The sequence below is a fragment of the Salvelinus alpinus genome, chromosome 21 (assembly GCF_045679555.1).
Source record: "Salvelinus alpinus chromosome 21, SLU_Salpinus.1, whole genome shotgun sequence".
Taxonomy (NCBI): Eukaryota; Metazoa; Chordata; class Actinopteri; order Salmoniformes; family Salmonidae; genus Salvelinus; species Salvelinus alpinus.
Window position 1 is genome coordinate 22,363,736 of NC_092106.1, and position 12,627 is coordinate 22,376,362.

The 12,627-nt window shown below is 42.4% G+C and overlaps 1 pseudogene; it reads right to left on the bottom strand.

Moving 5' to 3' along the window:
- The window catches only part of LOC139548467 (WD repeat-containing protein 81-like), a 39,109-nt pseudogene that overhangs the window by 9,157 nt on the left and 17,325 nt on the right, over positions 1–12,627 (bottom strand).

Sequence of the window (12,627 nt, forward strand, 5' to 3'; positions counted from 1 at the left end):
ACACTTGAAAATTACAAAATAACAAACACGACGTAGACAGACCTGAACATGGAACTTACATACAACATGAAGAACGCACGAACAGGTACACGACTACAAACAAACGCTACAGTCCCGTGTGGCACGAACATACATACAGACACAGGAGACAACCACCCACGACAAACAATGTGAAACAACCTCCCTATGTATGTCTCTCAATCAGAGGAAAACGAAAACACCTGCCTCTGATTGAGAGCCATACAAGGTCAATTAAACCTGACACTTAACATAGAACAAACAACACAGACTGCCCACCCAGCTCACGTCCTGACCCACTAAACACAACAATATAAAAGGAAAACAAGGTCAGGAACGTGACAGTTTTACTGTGGATATAGATACATTTGTACCTGTTTCCTCCAGCATCTTCACAAGGTCCTTTGCTGTTGTTCTGGGATTGATTTGCACTTTTCACACCAAAGTACATTCATCTCTAGGAGACAGAACATGTCCCATGGTCCCATGGTGTTTATACTTGCGTACTATTGTTTGTACATGTGAACGTGGTAACTTCAGGCGTTTGGAAATTGCTCCAAAGGATGAACCAGACTTGTGGAGGTCTACCATTTTTTTCTGAGGTCTCTGCTGATTTATTTTGATTACCCATGATGTCAAGCAAAGAGGCACTGAGTTTGAAGGTAGGCCTTGAAATTCATTCACAGGTACACCTCCAATTGACTGAAATTATGTCAATTAGCCTATCCGAAGCTTCTAAAGCCATGACATTTTCTGGAATTTTCCAAGCTGTTTAAAAAGGCACAGTCTACTTAGTGTATGTAAACGTCTGACCCACTGGAATTGTGATGTAGTGAATTATAAGTGAAATAATCTGTCTTTACACAATTGTTGGAAAAATGTATTGTGTTATGCACAAAGTAGATGATCTAACCGACTTGCCAAAACAATAGTTTGTTAACAAGAAATTTGTGGAGTGGTTGAAAAACAAGTTAATGACTGCAACCTAAGTGTATGTAAATGTCCGACTTCAACTGTGTAAGGAACATATATAATTCAGATTTTAAACTGGATTGTATGCATTTATGAAATTGTGTGTGTGTGTGCGCGCGTGTGTCTCACCTACGAAGACAGTAGAAGGGGATGTGGGAGGCGTATGCCATCTCAGGGTTAAACACGGCCTGCAGCTCCTCCAGAACCCCCAGCTCACACGTCACCTCCGACCCCTCCGGCGTACACACATCCAGCAGGATGCATTCTCCCACCTCCCTGCAGGGGTAGCTCTCCATCTGCGCCACACAGAGGACAGCTCAATGGAATTAAATAATTTTTAAAAGTCTCACAACTTAACATACGTTAGGAGACTGAGCTCATATCAAAACTGACATATTTGAATTTCCTAGCTTTTAACCAGCCTAACTTCACTTAAAACGTTTTTGTGTTTAATATATAGTGTCAGAATGCCTACCTTCCAGGAAGGCCAGTGTTTCCCTGTCCCTGTAGGCACTGCAGCAGGGAGAAGACAGTGAAGAAGCGTTTCAGGGTTTCTACCATGTGTTGCTGCACCATCTCCCTGCCGATGCGCAGACAGATGAGTCTTCAGACACACAGCCGAACGTGTCTGCACTCCACTGGGGAACCTGAGGACAGAACACAGAGTGGTAGATTCAATAGAACACTGTTTAACATTATACCCAAATCAAATCAAATGTTATTTGTCACATACACATGGTTAGCAGATGTTAATGCGAGTGTACCGAAATGCTTGTGCTTCTAGTTCCGACAATGCAGTAATAACCAACGAGTAATCTAACCTAACAATTCCACAACTACTACCTTATACACACAAGTGTAAAGGGATAAAGAATATGTACATAAAGATATATGAATGAGTGATGGTACAGAACGGCATAGGCAAGATGCAGTAGATGGTATCGAGTACAGTATATACATATGAGATGAGCAATGTAGGGTATGTAAACATAAAAGTGCATAGTTTAAAGTGGCTAGTGATACATGTATTACATAAAGATGGCAAGATGCAGTAGATGATATAGAGTACAGTATATACATATACATTATATTAAGTGGCATTGTTTAAAGTGGCTAGTGATACATTTTTGATCAATTTCCATCAATTTCCATTATTAAAGTGAGCTGGAGTTGAGTCAGTATGTTGGCAGCAGCCACTCGATGTTAGTGGTGGCTGTTTAACAGTCTGATGGCCTTGAGATAGAAGCTGTTTTCCGTCTCTCGGTCCCTGCTTTGATGCACCTGTACTGACCTCGCCTTCTGGATGATAGCGGGGTGAACAGGCAGTGGCTCGGGTGGTTGTTGTCCTTGATGATCTTTATGGCCTTCCTGTGACATCGGGTGGTGTAGGTGTCCTGGAGGGCAGGTAGTTTGCCCCCAGTGATGCGTTGTGCAGACCTCACTACCCTCTGGAGAGCCTTACGGTTGTGTGCGTAGCAGTTGCCGTACCAGGCGGTGATACAGCCCGACAGGATGCTCTCGATTGTGCATCTGTAGAAGTTTGTGAGTGCTTTTGGTGACAAGCCGAATTTCTTCAGCCTCCTGAGGTTGTAGAGGCGCTGCGGCGCCTTCTTCACAACGCTGTCTGTGTGGGTGGACCAATTCAGTTTGTCCGTGATGTGTACGCCGAGGAACTTAAAACGTACTACCCTCTCCACTACTGTCCCGTCGATGTGGATAGGGGGCTGCTCCCGCTGCTGTTTCCTGAAGTCCACAATCATCTCCTTTGTTTTGTTGACGTTGAGTGTGAGGTTATTTTCCTGACACCACACTCCGAGGGCCCTCACCTCCTCCCTGTAGGCCGTCTCGTCATTGTTGGTAATCAAGCCTACCACTGTAGTGTCGTCCGCAAACTTGATGATTGAGTTGGAGGCGTGCATGGCCACGCAGTCGTGGGTGAACAGGGAGTACAGGAGAGGGCTCAGAACTCACCCCTGTGGGGCCCCAGTGTTGAGGATCAGCAGGGTGGAGATGTTGTTACCTACCCTCACCACCTGGGGGAGGCCCGTCAGGAAGTCCAGGACCCAGTTGCACAGGGTGGGGTCGAGACCCAGGGTCTCGAGTTTGGAGGGTACTATGGTGTTAAATGCTAAGCTGTAATCGATGAACAGCATTCTTACATAGGTATTCCTCTTGTCCAGATGGGTTAGGGCAGTGTGCAGTGTGACGGCAATTGCGTCGTTTGTGGACCTATTGGGGCGGTAAGCAAATTGGAGTGGGTCTAGGGTGTCAGGTAGGATGGAGGTGATATGGTTCTTGACTAGTCTCTCAAAGCACTTCATGATGACGGAAGTGAGTGCTAAAGGGCGGTAGTCATTTAGCTCAGTTACCTTAGCTTTCTTGGGAACAGGAACAATGGTGGCCCTCTTGAAGCATGTGGGAACAGCAGACTGGGATAAGGATTGATTGAATATGTCTGTAAACACACCAGCCAGCTGGTCTGCGCATGCTCTGAGGACGCGGCCGGGGATGCCGTCTGGGCCTGCAGCCTTGCGAGGGTTAACACGTTTAAATGTTTTACTCACGTTGGCTACAGTGAAGGAGAACCCGCAGGTTTTGGTAGAGGGCCGTGTCAGTGACACTGTATTGTCCTCAAAGCGAGCAAAAAAGTTGTTTAGTATGTCTGGGAGCAAGACATCGTGGTACGCGACGGGGCTGTTTTTTCTTTTGTAGTCCGTGATTGACTGTAGACCCTGCCACATACCTCTCGTGTCTGAGCCGTTGAATTGCGACTCCACTTTGTCTCTATACTGACGCTTAGCTAGTTTGACTGCCTTGCGGGGTGAATAGCTACACTGTTTGTATTCGGTCATGTTTCCGGTCACCTTGCCCTGACTAAAAGCAATGGTTCGCGCTTTCAGTTTTGCGCGAATGCTGCCATCAATCCACGGTTTCTGGTTGGGGAATGTTTTAATAGAATGTGGGTACAACATCACCGATGCACTTGCTAATAAACTCGCTCACCGAATCAGCGTATTCGTCAATGTTGTTGTTCGCCTCAATGCGTAACATATCCCAGTCCACGTGATCGAAGCAATCTTGAAGCGTGGAATCCGATTGGTCGGACCAGCGTTGAACAGACCTGAGCACGGGTGCTTCCTGTTTTAGTTTCTGTCTATATGCTGGGAGCAACAAAATGGAGTCGTGGTCAGCTTTTCCAAAGGGAGGGTGGGGGAGGGCCTTATATGCGTCGCGGAAATTAGAATAACAATGGTCTAGAGTTTTGCCAGCCCTGGTAGCACAATCGATATGCTGATAGAATTTGGGGAGCCTTGTTTTCAGATTAGCCTTGTTAAAATCCCCAGCTACAATAAATGCATCCTCAGGATAAGTGGTTTCAGGTTTATATAGAGTGGGATGAGGTTCTTTCAGGGCCGTCAATGTGTCTGCTTGGAGGGAAATATACACGACTGTGATTATGATCGAAGAGAATTCTCTTGGTAGATAATGTGGTCAGCATTTGATTGTGAGGAATTCTAAGTCAGGTGAACAAAAGGACTTGAGTTCCTGTATGTTGTTATGATCACACCACGTCTCGTTAATCATAAGGCATACACCCCCGCCCTTCTTCTTACCAGAGAGATGCTTGTTTCTGTTGGCGCGATGCGTGAAGAAACCAGGTGGCTGTACCGACTCAGATAGCGTGTCTCGAGTGAGCCATGTTTCCGTGAAACAAAGAACGTTAGTCTCTGATGTCTCTCTGGAATGCTACCCTTGCTCGGATTTCGTCTACCTTGTTGTCAAGAGACTGGACATTGGCGAGTAGTATGCTCGGGAGCGGTGCGCGATGTGCCCGTCTACGGAGCCTGACCAGAAGACCGCTCCGTCTGCCCCTTCTACGGCGCCGTTGTTTTGGGTCGCCGGCTGGGATCCGATCCATTGTCCTGGGTAGTAGACCAAACAGAGGATCCGCTTCAGGAAAGTCGTATTCCTGGTCGTAATGTTGGTGAGTTGACGTTGCTCTTATATCCAATAGTTCCTCCCGACTGTATGTAATAAAACCTAAGATTTTCTGGTGTAACATTGTAAGAAATAATACTGCATAGTTTCCTAGAAACGCGAAGCGAGGCGGCCATCTGTCGGCGCCACTATTTCTAATGTGTCCATAATATTTGTGATTTCCTTAAGGGCATGGTGATGATAGTTTGTAGAGTGATTTAATTTATGGTCCATTGAGGTACTTAATACTGTGTTATAGTCTGCCATCATAATGATTTGATCGCATGTTGCTTGTAAATTCAATAAATTGGTATAAATATTTTCAAAGAATTATGGATCATCCTGAATTTGATCATTTAGATTAAAGAGCCAAATCTGTTTTTCCATCCACTTGCATATTTAAAAAAGGTCCATCTTCCTTGCAAATCATTCCAGACTGTTTGCACATTCGGATCTACATTTTTTTATTAATATCACAACTTTTGAGTTCCTTTGTCCATGACAGAAATTATTTCACCCCCCATTCCTTTTTCCACACAACTTCATCTAAGGATGTAGAGGGAGTTTCCTGTAAACAGTATGTTATATTCCTTCTCTTTTAGCCATGTAAAGACTGATTGTCTTTTCTTATAAAAATCGGCTAAGCCGTTACAATTATAACTGGCTATACTTATTTCCCCCCTTTACCATAACTAGATACTATTCTCAGTCTACATTCACCATAAATAGTGCTCGTAAAGTTACTACCATTAGAGGTATTACGACGGTCAAAAATAGAGATTTAAAATGTCCGATTTTTTGCTCAATTTGCTCAAATGTCTGACATTTTGCTCAATTGCCCTCAGCTATGTTTAGACTGTTGCTGTTCATGTTTTGCTGTGTTCTAGTGTACTATGGAATATATTGCTTTCTTATTCTTGGCACTTCTCCCAGTCATATTTAAGGTTAGAACTACCTTTTTAAGTGTTCTGATACTTCTAGCTTGGAGTTGTATTTTTATGATAACATAGCTACAGTATTTCACCTTTTAATGTGTATAGTATTGCTTACTAGGTGTGTCTAATCAATTTTGTAACCACTCCCTCTTCCAATTAGGGCTAATTGGAAAAGCTGTTCAAAAGAGGACATTGTATTATTTTTTTTGTACTCCCTGATGAAGGCCATGCAGCCGAAACGCAGCGGTTTAAAAAAAACTTTGTTTCTATTGAACATGCCATACTAATAAAGTCATTTTAATGAATTGTATGAAGAGTGCCTTGGTCCTTCTTTCTTTTTGATGACCAATTTACCAATTTTACCAAAGAGCACCTTCTATCTACCAAAATATATTATTGTGTACCTTAGTAGCGCTTCCCTTCCTCCTCTTTTTCCTAGTCTGATGTTTAGTATTCAAGAAACAGGTTCTAGCAATATGCACAAACCAACTGGTGTTTAAAAATATACATATATATATATATTCCCTTGCCTGTTTGCCAATGCCACAGATGTTAGAAAATTGAGTCAGGATATTATGTGTGTAGTAGATTTGAGTAGGTTGATGTGTATAATATTGGATGTGATTTCGTGAGAGTGATGTCTGGATAAGACTAAAATGTGTGATAAATAAATAATTACCCAACCAATTTGCATGGTTGAGTGTAACATGAAGTGAGTGAGTATAGCCTTCATATTCAGGATGTTAATTGTAATCTATATCAACATTATAGTTGCATCATAGTTACATTAAACATCATTCTCATAGAAAAACACATCCCAGCATTTTCATAGTAACTGACGTTTCACATGATTATGAAAGAGACATTGCATTACGATAGAGACGGCTTCACTACAGTACAAATGTATCCCGTACAAGCTGGTATTATTCCCCAACGTCCCTGTTCTGATATCTTCCCATTGCTTGTTGTAAACATAGATAAACATGTAGACAAAGACATACAAAAGATCAAGACAGACAAAAAAATTATAGAAAAGTTGGACAATAGAGGAGAGAGGGATAGAAGAGAGATGGCGTGTGTGTGCACGTACGCATTTGTAATCGAGTGTGTTTGTGCACGCATACAACTTCATTTTGTTCTGATATTTTCCAGCACCCATCATTTTTTTCTGTAACCTGAAGTCCCCATAGAGTTTAGTACAGCCATGGTGTTATGGAACTGTCTTGGAAAAGCTGTCCGTCTATAAAAGAGTTAATCCACAATGAGAAAGGCACACTTACTCCTCTCCCTCTGTTGCCTCTGTACAAGACACAGCCTCTTGCAACGTTCGTTTCTCTCCAGGGGAAATTTGTAATTGAGACCGAATTTGGTCCCTTTAAGCTCCCTTCCCCTGCTTTTGATCAGCTTCTTTTATTGGTAGTGTTCAAATTTTGCGATGATAGGATGGGGATCCTTGGTCTTGAAGCTCCAAGACTGTGCACTTGATAGAAATCGACCTGGTTTAGTCTCTAGAGAAAGTTAAGGTGGACTGCATGAACTCTGATTGCTCCCTCTGGATTATTGGATGCGTCCTCAGGAATCCCAGAAAATATTAGATTTTCTTGCATGCTACGCTTGTATGTCTAGTAGCGACCCCCTCATCACCCTGCTTTCCCTGAGTAGACAATCCATGTTCAAATAGAGGATTTTTACTTTGGCTGTTAGTGCCTTGTTCTCGCCTTGGATCATGAGAATTTCACTCGGACTAAATCCAAGCTCCACCTCAGTGTGTTGCATGGTTGCATGGTTGCATGGTTGCAAGTGTTGCATGGTTTCCGGCAAGAGCATTAGCCTCTACTTCAAAGGTAAGTAAATCGTCTGTGTCTTTCTTTTGTCGGGTTAGAGTTATTTTGTGAAGTAGCCGGATCTATTCACGATAGAGTATGTTGTCCCTCCATAGCATAAAGCTGTTGGCACTCAGGATCTCCTTCGTATCCAGGTTGGCACAAAACTGCAAGCAGTTGTAGAAACGTTTTTATTTGATATATTTTTTATTCTGGGCCTTCAAAGTTTCCCACGTCAGTGAGCTCCAGACAGACAGATCTGTAGGCTATTTGCACAAGGGATAAGAAGTAATCAGTTAGGCCTTTTTGATGACGTTCCCACCAGATCAGAGAATTACATTTTTTTCCCCTTTCATGCTGATTGGTTATCGAAAGGGAAAGAGTTGGCTCTGTTGAGGCTCTGTTGAGGAACTATTGTCATTCTCAATGGATGTAAAAACAGACTTTGTATACTTGCTGTTCGAGGCAAAGAAAAAAATACTTTGAGAAACTGCCCAGTGATGGTGAGTTAAGACAATCAGAAATACTATCAGATCCCCAAATGGGCACATTATAAGCCTACAATTGCACGCAGGCCAGGTAACCTAGGCTTACTTCTATGCAGAATCAGGTGCCTGCCCTTCCTCAAGATTGACAGGAGCGCTCCAAACAAAGACAATGAATAAATTGACAACTCATAAATGGAATGAAATAAACCAAAACTGTAGCCTAGGTTGTGCGCTCGGCAAACAGCATGTCCACTCCTACAATGACAACGGTAAGACTGGAATAATAATATATTGAATGCATGAACAGAAATTACAGTAACCAAACAAATATCATAGATTATACATTCTGGTAATTAATGGTAAATGTACTACTGGTATACATGTGTGCCATCCCTGCAGCCTCCAAATGGATTAGTCCACTGAGACAGGCATGAATCGGACATGAATGTATATATACATTTTTTGTATATTTGCCACTGCTCGACTAAAATCTTGTTCGACCAACAGCCTATCGACCAAAATGTGCCAGATGTCTGTGTCAGGGGAGAAGTTCCAGGTGGTATCTGTGGGAAGCTTGTGGAAGGCTACCCAAAACGTTTGACCCAAGTTAAACAATTTAAAGGCAATACACTCAATTGGTATTTTTGGTAGCATGTAAACTTCTGACCCACTGGGAATGTGATGAAAGAAATCCCCAAAAAATTCTCTATTATTCTGACATTTCTGACATTTCACATTTCAAGTGGTGATCATAACTGACCTAAGACAGGGGATTTTTACAAGGATTAAATGTCAGGAATTGTGAAAAACTGAGTTTAAATGTATTTGGCTAAGGTGTATGTAAACTTCTGACTTCAATTGTATGTCATTCTATAGTGCCTACGGCTGGAAATGGAAAAGTCACAGTTTTTATCCCTCAACAAGTGTATGCACTCTCTCGTCTCCCTCTATCCAACCATGCCCTGAGAAGCACCAGTTTGTGGCTCCGGTGGTGTCGGAGGTGAGCAGCCTGGAGAGTGTTGGGATGAACAGTGTGTATGAGAAGAAGCCTGTTCTGGACTGTTTCATCTACATCGCACACCTCTATGCATTTCCTGTACTCACCTACCAGTACCTGCCCTGCATTGGATACCTGGTAATACTGTCTTATTTCATTGCCCTCACTATGCATCTCAAATGGCTCCCTATTTCCTATATAGTTGACTATTTATTTTACCAGGGCCCGGTGCCATTTTAGTAGGGCTGACCCCATTTAGTCATCTGGTCGATTGTTTGAGTTTTTTATTTTTACAGGGACAGTGCACATTAATCAACGTTTCAGTAAAAGTGACGGTTTTAGCCAGCCGGCTAATTTTCAATAGCAGTCCCATGGCAGGTTATTAAAAACAATTGCAATCATTGAGCAGTGAGCACACGCAGAGCAACATAGGACAAGCAAGACATAGCATGCAGACAGAGCAACATAGCACAAAAAGCAACAAGACAAAGTGTTTCCACACCTCACAAGCTACAGACAACATGGAAAGCGGCAATACACAGCTAGGGATTATGTTCACAAATCTGATTGACCTTTAGCCATGTCGTCATGTTTTTTGTGAAAGTCTGATCGGTGGTGCAGTTATGTGTGTCTGATGACAGTATTCCAGACATGGGAAGCTCTCACAGAGAAAGCAGATTGACTAAAGGTGCTTTTCCTTAAGGGAACTATACAGTCACCTCTCATGGCGGATCTTGTGGATCTGCTGCCATATGTTTGGGTTTTCTGTTTAACAAAAGTACTTAGTGGAGGGGGAGCCATGCCATTTAGGATCTTGAATACAAGACCTGCATTGGTGTATTGCACAAGATTTTCCCAACTCAGGAGCTCATGCTTTCTGAGGATGCAACAGTGATGATGGCTATTGGGCTTCCTATCAAGCACTTGGAGGCTGTTTGTAGACAGACTGAATGGGTTTTAATGTTGTACAGCAAGCTTGGGCCCAACTAGTTAAGCAGTATGTTAAGTGGGGGAGTATCATAGATATGAAGTACAGTTTTGCTACCTCTGTAGTCAAACAATTTTGTATAAATCGGAAATTAGTTAGGTTGAATTTGGTTATTTGAATTACCTTTTTTCACCTGCTTTTTAAGAGAGGTTGGAATCAAGTATGATGCCAAGGTACTTCAAATCAGATCACAATAAGCTGGGTGAATTTTGGCCCATTCCTGACATAGCTGGTGTAACTGAGTCAGGTTTGTAGGCCTCCTTGCTCGCACACACTTTTTCAGTTCTGCCCATTCATTTTCTATAGGATTGAGGTCAAGGCTTTGTGATGGCCACTCCAAAACCTTGACTTTGTTGTCCTTAAGCCATTTTGTCACAACTTTGGAAAGATCCTTGGGGTCATTGTCCATTTGGAAGACCCATTTGCGACCAAGCTTTACATTCCTGACTGATGTCTTGAGATGTTGCTTCAATATATCCACATAAATTTCCTCCTCATGATGCCATCTATTTTGTGAAGTGCACCAGTCCCTCCTGCAGCAAAGCACCCCCACAACATGCTGCTGCCACCCCCGTGCTTCACGGTTGGAATGGTGTTCTTCGGCTTGCAAGCCTCCTCCTTTTTCCTCCAAACATAACGTTGGTCATTATGGCCAAACAGTTCTATTTTTGTTTCATCAGATCAGAGGACATTTCTCCAAAAGTATGATCTTTGTCCCCATGTGCAGTTGCAAACCGTAGTCTGGATTTTTTATGGCAGTTTTGGAGCAGTGGCTTCTTCCTTGCTGAGCGGCCTTTCAGGTTATGTCGATATAGGACTCGTTTTACTGTGGATATAGATACTTTTGTACCTGTTTCCTCCAGCATCTTCACAAGGTCCTTTGCTGTTGTTCTGGGATTGATTTGCACTTTTCGCACCAAAGTACGTTCATCTCTAGGAGACAGAACGCGTCTCCTTCCTGAGCAGTATGACGGCTGCGTGGTCCCATGGTGTTTATACTTGTGTACTATTGTTTGTACAGATGAACGTGGTACCTTCAGGCGTTTGGAAATTGCTCCCAAGACTGAACCAGGTCTTGGCTGATGTCAAGCAAAGAGGCACTGAGTTTGAAGGTAGACCTGAAATACATCCACAGGTACACCTCTAATTGACTCAAATGATGTCAATTAGCCTATCAAAAGCTTCTAAAGCCATGACATCATTTTCTGGAATTTTCCAAGCTGTTTAAAGGCACAGTCTACTTAGTGTATGTAAACTTCTGACCCACTGGAATTGTGAAACAGACAGATTATTTCACTTATAACTCACTGTAATAATTGTTGGAAAAATTACTTGTGTCATGCACAAAGTAGATGTCCTAACCGACTTGCCAAAACGATAGTTTGTTAAAAAGAAATATGTGGAGTGGTTGAAAAACAACTTTTAATGACTCCAACCTAAGTGTATGTAAACTTCTGACTTCAACTGTATATAATCCCTGATTTAATAGGGATATCCTCATTTAATAGGATCTCTATCATAAAGCAGTAACATTTATTTTTAAGTGTAAACTGGTTGATTGTTTCATATTTCAACCAGGAAAATAGATAGTGTGGTTACTTGGTGTTTTCTGTAATATAGTATGTAACAACTGTTACAGCAAACTCTCTCAGTATTTGAAAATCCTGTCCTTTCGGTGCCAACTATCCATCAATTACTCACCAATGTAGCAGATGGTGAGCAGCCGGAGCAGATTCCTGGCCACATATCGAGACGTCACTGTGGGTCCAAGCTTTGCAGACAGCAATCTAACGGTCTTGCAGACCGTGTCTGTAGGGAGAAATCAGTTATCAGTGTTATACAGTCAACACAACAATAACAACTGATATTCTCCGCACCCAAAACCAAATCTCTCACTAATCGATTTGGGTTCTGGACGAAAATACTTTGCAATCTCTCCTAACAAAATCCCGCCACCTCTGCCAAAGCCCATTCCCAGTGGGGGGGGGGGGGGGGGGGAGAAATCAAACACAATGAGCATCTAAAACATGAAATATGCTGCCATGCCCGGTCATGTGGGGGTAAAGTTCAGTTCAGCATTCATTTGTCCTAGCCTGGGTAAAAAAGTATGTTTGTGCTAAAATTCACTCTGAACATTGTTTGGCATAAGACAGAGCACTTTACTCCTACCTACATGTACAAATTACCTTGACTAGTCTGGACCCCCACACATTGACTCAGTACCGGTACCCCCTGTATATAGCCTCATTATTGTTATTTTATTGTTACTTAATTATTTTTTTTATATATATATACACACAGTGCCTTCAGAAAGTATTCAGACCACTTGACTTTTACAACCTTCTGTTACATTACAGCCTATATCTAAAATGGATTTAAAAAATATAAAAAGAAATGGTGGAAAAAGTCAAGGGGTCTGAATACTTTC